Source organism: Myodes glareolus, chromosome 6 (genome assembly GCF_982192425.1).
Source record: "Myodes glareolus chromosome 6, mMyoGla1.1, whole genome shotgun sequence".
NCBI classification, from domain to species: Eukaryota; Metazoa; Chordata; class Mammalia; order Rodentia; family Cricetidae; genus Myodes; species Myodes glareolus.
In genome coordinates this window covers 59286134-59296680 of record NC_142031.1, presented here as the reverse complement: position 1 = coordinate 59296680, position 10547 = coordinate 59286134, and the positions used below count along the sequence as shown (strand labels likewise).

At 44.9% G+C, this 10547-nt stretch overlaps 1 long non-coding RNA gene across 1 annotated transcript; it reads right to left on the bottom strand.

The window, feature by feature from the left end:
* Nucleotides 1-4283: 4283 nt before the first annotated feature.
* On the bottom strand, nucleotides 4284-7927 carry LOC125403955 (uncharacterized). The gene is made up of 2 exons (XR_007233131.3): nucleotides 7796-7927; nucleotides 4284-4428 (listed from the first exon to the last, which is right to left on the bottom strand). It is a non-coding gene; the product is annotated as an uncharacterized LOC125403955 (long non-coding RNA).
* Nucleotides 7928-10547: the final 2620 nt, after the last annotated feature.

Genomic DNA, 10547 nt, shown 5'->3' with positions numbered 1-10547 from the left:
AAGACATTTCCTCAATGAGACTGCCCACAGGGTCAGCCTCTGCCCATCAGATGTTTTGTTTTAAACAGCTGTGGTGAAATACCTGACAGAAAGACTTAAAATGAAACGCTCTGTTTCAGCACATGGTCTCAAAGGGTTCAGCTCCTGGTCTTTGGATGTACTGATGCCTCGTCTCAGGGGATGCAGCGCCTAGCACAGCTCTACCGTGTGCCTGGGGATGCTCCCCTCATAGTAATGAGAAGCAGAGGGTGGAAGGGGTGGAGGACCAGGATTAACATTCCAGCTAGGCTTTACCTTTTGAAACTTCTACCATTTCCCAAAATAGAATCACAAATCAGGAAAGAATAGTTCCACATGGGTGTCTTTGTAACTTTTCATTTTCAAACCCTTTGGCTTCATATTCAAGGCCTTTTGGCTAAGTTAGACACACATATGTTATTAGCAGGAGAGCATAATGGGTCCCCAAATTCATTAATAATAACCCTGCTCACTCCCTAGATTTCCCTCCAGTTATTTTTTGAGCCCCAGGTTCAGAACACCACCAACCTCAGACTTCTATATCTAGCACTGGGAGGAACAGAGAGGCATTGCTACTGTGCAAAAATGGGAAACTAAGGCAGAAGTGTATGAGACACTGCCAAGACAGCTAGTGTCCAACAAAAAGAAAGCTGGAAATGATGGGAAACCCCCATGAATGGCATAGTGGACTAACTGACACCAGAAAGTCCCACCCGCCACAAGCTCTTTGTGTGTGGTGAGCTTTGATGCCTTCCATAAGATTTGCATCCACCCCCACAGTCTCCCAAGATTCCGTGCCATTTCCTGCCCTCTTCTATTCCTGCATCAACTACACAGGAGAGTCCAGAGCCATGCCCACAACCCCAGGTACTGGCTTGCAAAGAGACTGTGCCCAGCAGAGCTTTGCAGTGGTTCTGGTACCCCACCCCATCACTATATGGTGCCGCACAAGGAATCAGGACTATGGTGATACCTGGGCCACTGGTCCTGTTTGTCACCACAGGAAGCAATCACAAACTGGAACACATGGCATGGGGCGGAGGTGTACTTGTCAGGGATAGCTGGGTGCCACCCATCAAGGTGTTGGTGATAGATACTGGATGCTGAAGGGACTCCTCTGTGTTATGTCCTCATGGAACTTTAGTTCATGCTTTCATGTTCCTAAACTCCTGCCCTCTTCCCACTCTGATACCTGGGGCACCAGTTTAATACCCCCATATAACTTCACTGAGATTACCTCTCTACAAAGACCTCATCTCCAATCGCAGTCACATCGGGAGTTGGAGCATTAATGTCTGGTTTGAAGAGAGAGGGGGTGAGCCATTCAGTCCCCAGTTCAGATCTAATGGGGCAATCTCTTTCCTTAACTGTCTTCTCTCTTTCCAAATCATGGTCCTCTAAGCCAACCCCAGCATGTCCACCTTCTTTGACCACTGACTGAGAAAAGAAATGATTCAGAGTCACCAAGCCTTATGCCAACGTGATTAGTCGCTCCTCTCATTGTTGAAGCCAAAACATCTGACAAAAGCAACTTAAGGGGGTTTATTTGTGTACACTTTGAAGGTAGAGTTCATCATAATGAGGAGTGTGGAGACAAGAATGGCACTGGCTGTGGTAGCAGATTCCTGAAACGGCATGTCGTGTTGTACCTGCTGTCAGAAGCAGAGAGATGAACCTCGCGCCCAGGCTTCCCTCTTTCTAGGATTAGCCTTCCATTCTCTCTCCCATAACATCCATCTAGACACATGCAGAGATGTGTCCCTGGGATGATTCTCAGTCCCTTTAAACCAACCGTGCCAGCTGACTATCACAATATTTAATAGCATTTCAGATGAAGATATTCAGAGAAATAAACTTCCCATCGTGTTACCCTAAATATCGTGCCACCAAGGCTCACACCCAGAAATCTCATTGCCTCTCACATTCTGTCAGTCAAGATCACCTACCACTGACGACAGTGGAAAGGAGTGGTACCGGAAGAACACGGGGAGGCAGGGCATTCCCGTGGTTAGTTACTTTCCTCCATCCCCTCCTTCGATCCTCTACGAACTGGATCTGGTGGGCATTCCAGAAAATGTAACTGATAGCCGCACATCCGGTTCATGCATTTCCAGCTTAGTGGTGACAGTGGAGACAGGAGAGTCCCACCTCACGTGACCTTGCCCTCTCTGGCTTTTTATTTTCTCTGGTTCTCTCTCAGCAAAGTCATCAGGATAATTTCTTCACTGTCATTTTTAAATGTAACTACATCTCTAAAATGAGCGCTGTGAAGAAGCATTAATGGCTACCATGTATAAGACTTTATCTACGTGGGCCCAACAATTGGATCCTGCTCGTTCTCCTTTCTAAACAGCAGTGAGCAAGTACAACTTTAAACCCCTTCCCCTATGCTGGATTTACCAAATCCAGACAGCGGCTCAGAATGACTTCTGTTCCTTTGGGAACATTCCTGAGCAACGTGGGAAGCATGGGCATGACACTCATGTCACAGACGAGTCACATGTAAGTGTCTGCACATTCTGATCTTGATGGACAGTCACCTCAGCCTGATCATCGGATGGAGCCTGGCTGGGGTCTCTGTCTTGCTCTATGTTTTTCTCTATCTATCTCTGTCTCTGCCTCTCTCTCTCTCTCTCTCTCTCTCTCTCTCTCTCTCTCTCTTTCCCTTTTTTTCTCTCTCTTTTTACACACACACACACACACACACACACACACAAACACACACACTCCTTCTGAACCAGAACAGAATTCTAATTCTAGATTTAAGTAGGAACCTACCTTTGGCCAGATTTATGTCTTTTGAGTGATTTTTAACAGCTATGATTTTCAAATTTGAGTTACGAGCTCAATATAATACTGTTGCAAAAGATTAATAAAAGTTCATTCAGGTGCTCCTGGTTAGCCTCTGTCAAGTTCTTAGGGCCTCACCAGGAGGAGGAATACATGCTCAGATACTTCACTACCTACTCATTTTTTAAAAGCCTCCAAACTTTTGTATAGAGTTTCCAGAACTGTTCCTTGGATTTTTAAGCCATAGGTTTTGGCACGTGGCAGAGATGTAATCAGGAACAGTGAAGATCAACAGGGATTCTCTGCCTAGCTTCATGTCAAAAACTGTCTCTCCAATACTACTACCTAGATTCCAGGAGCAAGTGTTCAGAGAGCAAGGCTGTACAGGCATGAGGGACGCCTGTACGATCTGTTAATGGAAGCTATGTTACTCCTGTCTGTTGTAGGTGCCACAAAATATCTGCCAATCAGACAGGGCCTAGATCCACGGTCATGGACGATATTAGGGTTTATAATCTTTTGCAGGTGCTAGGCTGCTGAAAACTAGTAAATATATACTTGCTCTAAAAATCTTAAAAAGGAAAGTCTTTTCAGACTAGGAAAAAGGAGGAAAACACAGAGTCTAAAAAAAGCAGGAGCTGGGTGGCAGCGAGCAATAGAGACCTGAGTCCACTTCATGGTGCTCTTATAGCCTTTCTTTTTAAAACACAGTTAATTAAAACAATCTGTCAATCCCCAGAAGCTAGCAGAAGCTAATCCCTGCTTACTGTAAAAGTCTGAATCTACAAAGAAACCTGGAGGTAGGAGTAGAGAATGGGAGATTGGAGAAGTAGAGAAAAATACCTTGCACAAAGTAAAGGAGAGAGTATGGCTGCTACTGCCCCATCCGTCAGAGAACAGAACACCATCCTGCCTCATCCTGTCTACAGACCATTATCACACTCTCCACAAGCTTGGAATGAGCTCCCTACTGCAAATGTGTGAGGAATAAGTCTAGACAGCCCTCCCCACGTCTCTGCCATCTTCTGTAAGGTAGCAGGCTCCAGACCTCTGTGAACACATGGAAAGAAGCCACCTAGAATGGGTCGTGTTACATGCATCTTGATGGGACCTAGCATTACCATGGAGATAAACTTTGGGGGCTGTCAGGGAGAGAGTTCTTAGACTTGGTTGATTGACATGGAAAGCCCCTCACTAAATGTGAACAGCACAATTCTGTACCCTGGGGTCCTGGGGTAAGCAGAAGGATGAAGAACACCTAAGCGGGAGCATTCATTTCTTTCTGCTTCTAGATAGAACCTCTCCCTACGGCCGTAGCCTCCCCCTTCCCCAGGATAGAATGTACCCCGTAGAACTGAGAGTCACAGGAACCTTTCCTTCCAGAAATTGCCTTTGCCGTGTACTTTGGCGCAGCTGTGAGACAAATAACTTTATCCTCCTTTGCTGTAGCAGAGAAAGGCAGACCCAAGTGGGACTTCTGGACACATCAGCACCCGAGATCCCGGGCCACCCTTTATTCCTTGTAAACAGCCAACACAAATGTCACTTCAGCTGGTGGGGGTATTCATTGCTCTCATTCTCTGTGGCACATGTGTGAAATCCTTCTTCCCTGAGAATGACCTAAAACAAATGTCCAGGCAAAATCCAACATCAGACAAAGAGATTCCGAGCCACAGATGGTCTCAACTGCTCTTGCAGCTGTCTCAGTAACATGCTTCTCCAGGGATACCAGTGGCTGTCTTCTGTCCCCAGCCTTGTCAATATTAAATCCCCCCTAGGGCTCACATCATCCTCGAGCTCCTTGTCAACACCCCAAGCCTTCTCTCATTCTCACCTTCGTAGAATTCTTTCTCTATTTAAGTGCAATATTTCACAGGCTCTCTTTTGTGATGTTCACATGATTCCTAAAAAGATTCAAAACCTGTTGTTTCTCTTCAAATCTCATGCTTTCCTCACTTTTCATAAAAATGGCAGTATGATAAAAAACAGAATATCTGATTCCATAAAACAATAACAAATAATAAGAAGGGCTTTGGAGTCGAAGGTGAACTGAGTTCAAAGCTTATGCCACTATCTGTCTTTGGCTATAGGCACTTAGCCCATTAAAAAGTGAGTTTGCCCGGCATCCTACCATACACCATGTCTCTGCCTTAGGATTCTGCATCTGTAATATGGAAACATCCTTCCTGACATACAGTGATGGTGAAAACCACACCTCTTGTAAAGAACACGCAACAATGTTTGAACACAACATGCCATCAATCTCACTGCCAAGTCCATTATCAACATCAGTGACAAAGGCGATGAAGCTGGTAGCTGCCATTTGGGAGCTTGTTTGAGTTTGTCTTTACAATGATTGGAACCTTTTGGATGGTACGAAGAAGCAAAACTTCACCCAGTAGCCAGGCCTGATATATTTACTTATTTTGTCCTTAACTAGGCTAGTACAGTACCTGATGCTTTTATGAGTTATTTAGATCAATTCTTACTGTCTCTACAATTAATTCATTCTCTAGATCTCCACTAATGCCAAGGGTGTCCATTCCTATAAATAGCTGCCACATGTTCTACAAGACTCAAATTGCCTTTCTGTTGTGAATATGTTTTCAATAAGTTCAAGTCATCCTATCCACAACTCTGCCATCCTCTTGAGAAGGAACAGGTATCCAACCCTCTGGACTTGCAGAAGAAGTCCCTTTTGTTTATGCAGAGGGGAAAGACACTTTTAACTTCCAGACATATCCGGATTTGCCCAGATAATCATATTCATTTCTATAAAACATATTTTTAATTGTCAATATAAGAAAAAAAGAGAAAGAGATGGAAAATAAGATAGATAGATAGATAGATAGATAGATAGATAGATAGATAGATAGATAGACAGACAAACACAATTGACTGAAAATACATGATAGATGACAGATATAAATGATAGCTAGATAAATGGTAAGAGAGAGATAGGAACAGAGGTTAGAGAAACATTGGGGCTTGCTATCAATCTGGTTCCTCAATTTCTTAAGCTTGTCACTTAGCTAGAGTCTCCCTTTGCGTTGTCTAAAAGGAGTCTCCCTTTGGAGAGATGTATTTTTAAATCCTTTGGTGTTGATTGAGAATATTTGTATACTTCAGGAAAATGAACCATAAAATGGTTCAGGAAATGCAAGTTTTAGTTTGGCAGGAGAAGAGTTGTAGAAGGCTGGTGGGAGAGGGGAACACAACAGTCCACATTGGTTGGGGCAGACCTTCTCTCAGGAATTGAGTATCTGTACATGATAGATCCAAATACTGACCAATAGGAAGCTGCCGTTCCCTCACCTTGGAAGGTGTTTGAGTACCAGGGTGCACGTTCTCTCTGTTTGGGTACCATAGATTAAGTGATGATGCAGTTCAATTCTAAGTAAGTGTCTTGCAAACATTGTATGGCTGGACTCACTGTGGTTATTAGTGAATTCTAACTTCTGAGCGAGCGTTCACATCACTGCCTAGTTACACTGTACAGGTCTTCCTCGACAGGATTCTCTAGCACCCCAGGCCATGGATCAGTTTTCTGCTCCTTTCTAACCCTTCAGTTTAATCCAGTGTGATTAGAGGAAGCCAGGCATGGCAACCCATTGACTCTTGGACACTCTTTTTCTCCTGTCCTTCCACCTACCCATGGCCAGCATCACTGAGCGATGATGACACCCTTCCCACCTGAGTTGGCATATGACTTCAGACTCAGCATAAAGCCCAGGTGGCCCAAACAAGTGACCAAACTTAAAACAAATGTGTTTTCATTTCCCATCTGGACCACAAATATGGTAGAAATAAACACCGTGACTCTCACGTGACTGTCTCTAACTTCACAGAACTAAAAGAGCCTTGTATGAGCGTCGGCAGCCTTTGGTTACCTTCTATAGGCCTAAGTAAAATCCTCAGTGCAGGAATAATGGGTTAAAAATTGTGGCACACTTTTGAAGAAGCTTCTGGGAAGTTAGCCTTGCAAACAACATGTGTACACAGAGGATACATGTAGCACTGTAGATAGTATAGCTTGTCAACACTTGCTCCCATCAACATCTTGCTCTTTGGTCTCCCTGCTGGACTGCATAGCACTGTTGAGGTCACATCAGAAGACTCGAGATTAGTGCATCATCTAAACCTTCCGGTTAGAAGCTTGCAATCAAATGAACAATGATACCCTTCCATTTAGCACCACATAACTGGCAGCTTAAACTTCAGTTCTCTCTGGCAATGGGGACCCAAAGGTGACTCTGTTTCACACCCGGAAAAGCTCAGAGAAGGGAAAGATGACAGGAAGCCCTTTCTTCTTCTGTAATAGTCTTTAGCAGGAACCATTGCTGCTTCTCAGTGCTCTTAGACCCCCCCACATGTTCTTAAGAACAGAAACAAAAGTATGAACTATGGAAAAGAGGGAAACTCGGGTGTGCATGTACAACTGAAGGCTCTTTGCACTAGCAATTGTTTTAGATGCTGGTGGGACTGCCCTGCCATCCTGAGCCTTCCTGTCTCCAGCAGGTGGGGCTTGGACTTGGCAATGGGGAGAAGGAGTTTGTGGCTTCCACGGCTGGGACTCTCTGATAAATGACAGAGTTACTACCATTCCCCATGGAATGGAAGATCTATCAAGGTGTGTGGTAACAGAAAAGTGATTGATTACTATTCCATTGCTTTGCTAAAGCACCACAACCAAAAACAAGTTATAGAAGAGGGATTTTCTTTCAACTTATAATGGCAGAGGGATAAGCGTCTGTCACGGCAGGAAGACGTGGCAAAGTTGCAGGCATAGTGGCAGCAGGAGGAAGCTGGAAGCTCACACCCTCGATGACAGATAGGAAACAGAGAAGCGGAGTGACACTAGGAACTTTCAAAGCCTTCCTCCCATGGTGTATTTCCTCCAGGGAGGTTATACTACCGCCCCAAACAGGAGCTCCACATGGGAATAAAGTACTAAAGTCATTCCGTTAGACAAGAAATCATCACTCACATTAGGACCTGCAGAGACAGCTATCCATTGAGTCAAACTGGACACAGGATGCATCCACCCAGTGGGCACAGCAGCACCATCAGCCCACACTTCTAGATCACCAAATAGGATGGTCACTGAGCTTAGTTCCCCATCTGTAGAAGAGAGAGGGGTGCAAATCAGATCGCAGTCTCTGCGGCCTGGTACCAGGAAGCTTTTACCTTCTGACTCTCTAGTATTCTGCATCACAGTAAGTGAGTTCCAGGCATCTCTTTCTGTCAATGTTGTTGTGTTGCATTGTGTTGTGTGGTTGTTAAGTTGTTGGAGATAGGCACCAAGTCACCATTGCTCATATAGAAATAGTGCCAGGACACTTTCCTCATGTGGAGCCGAGTGGAGCAGGATGCCAAGTAGACAGTGTATGAGTGAACCAGGGCTTTAAGGAGGCCAGGGCGGCCCTGGAACAGGGAGAGAACTCTGGCAGGAACCCACTGTGGATTGACAGTGAATGCTGCTCCCTGTGCTTCTTCCCAGCAGTGTCCCAGTAGCCAGCAGCAGCCAGAGCCAGGCAGTGACACAACTCCCATGACCCACCCGTCTCGAAATATCAGCTAGACTGTCACTTCCTCTGATCAAGAAAGACAGACCCTGGGACTGCGCGGCTACATGCTCTTAGGAATGTGAGCCCTTGTCTTCCCAGGGACCCTCGGATACACGGCACATTCCCCTGGGGATGGCTATGGGAACAACCTCGGGCCTTGCAGGAAGGAAGAAGGTCCAGGGAAGGCTGTGACCCTAGTTATTTTGAACACAAGTCTTCTCTGTCCAAGGAAAGGTCACTCTTCTCTCTGACAGACAGGCAGGAGAGGCTCGACCTGATGTGTGCTTAGTAGGAAGAATGGTGGTCCAGGACTTCAGACGTGGGATTTGGGGAGGTGGTATCTGAGGAAGATGGATTAATCCCTCCAACTCTACTGATAGTCTCCAGTTGATGACCCCTCTTTTAAGCCTTGATATCAAATTCATCTATTGAAAACAAGTGAGAAACTGCTTTATAAGGAAATGGGAGCTAAAGATAAGGCTGTAGAGAGAGCAAAAATCCCTGGCCCCAGGATAATTTTATTCTAGTGACAGGGGACAAAGAAGAAGCAGATATAAATACAGGATGGCAGGTGGTGACAAGTAAAGGAAACTAATACAAAGTTAACGAGAGACAAGCAGCATTAGGGGTATGGGACAAAGAGGCAAGAGCAGTCGCTGGAGTGTTGAGGTCAAGGCAGTGGTGGTGGAAGCTACACAGTGTTCAGAGGGAGAGAGCCAACCTGAGATCAGAAGATGTTCACTGCCAGAAGCCCGAAGACTCCCAGTACAGGAGCAGATCTGTGGGTTCAAGGTACAAAAAGGAAAATAGCTGGAGAGGAAGAGAGCAGGAACGGAGACCTTGTGGTAATAGTCAAGTCTGGGTACTTTGGTCAAAGTGGGATACAGAGAGAGTCATAGGAGACTGTGGACAATGGGACAAGATGCTTCCAAGTACTAGATGAATAACTTCAGCACTGGGCCTTGCCTTTTTCGAATGGGGAGGGGGTATGAATAAGTAAACCGCTATAAAGCTATAGGAGGAGATTGTGCTTGCTGATAACCTTTCATAGTGAAATCTAACCATGGCACGAGAGATCCAACCCATGTATGTTTATACCCATGCCTGTGATCCAAAGGCCACTCTTCATTTCCTTGCCTTCTTTGGTCATCAATAGGGAAGGGATCAGTCACACTTATCTGAGGATATGGCAGAACAATCGCTTCACATCTAGTCAGGAGTCAGGAGAATGACAGCGGAGAGATTCCATGAGCTTAGTGTTCTTCACAGAACTACCACTGCTTGTTATGATTCCATCCTTTGGAGTGCACACACAAAGTTCATCCATGATTTTAAGCTAATGTATAAGCCAGTTCTAGTCCCAAGGGAGTTCTATGAACTGAAACAGTGTAGAGGTCATCCATCCAATTGATGCATATGCTATACAAAGGAGAAAGGAAGGGGGGAATGGAGGAAGGGAGGGAAGAAGGAAGAGAAGAAAAGGAAATAAGGGAGGAAGGAAAAGAGAAGGGTGCTGTGGTGTTGTATGAAGGCTGCTTGGTCACTTGTTTGTTTCCCGGCTGCCCAGACTCCCAAAATAACCACACAGAAACTGTATTAATTAAATCACTGCTTGGCCCATTAGTTCTAGCTTCTTATTGACTAATTCTTACATCTTAATTTAACCAATTTCTAGCAATCTGTGTATCATCATAAGGCTGTGGCTTACTGGGTAAAGTTCCAGCATTTGTCTCTGGAGGGGGCTACATGACTTCTCACTAACTCTGCCTTCTTTCTCCCAGCATTCAGTATAGTTTTCTCTGCCTACCTATTTTCTACTCTGCACAGGTCTAGGACAGTTTATTTATTAACCAGTGGTATTCAAAACAAACAGAGGGTAATCCCATATCACTGTGGGACAATAGTCTTGTATTGTTTTAATAAAATACTGATTTCTGATTAGCCAGTAGCCAGGCAGGAAGGATAGGTGGGGTGACCAGGAAGGAGGAAGAGGTAGAGTGACAAGAACAGGAAAATTCTGGGAAGAGCAAAGGGCCAGTTTGTAGTCATCATCCAGACACAGAGGAAGCAAGATGAGAATGCCTCACTGATAAAAGGTACCAAGTCACATGGTTAACACAGACAAGAATTATGGTCTAATGTAAGTTATAAGAGTTAATAAGAAGCCTGAGC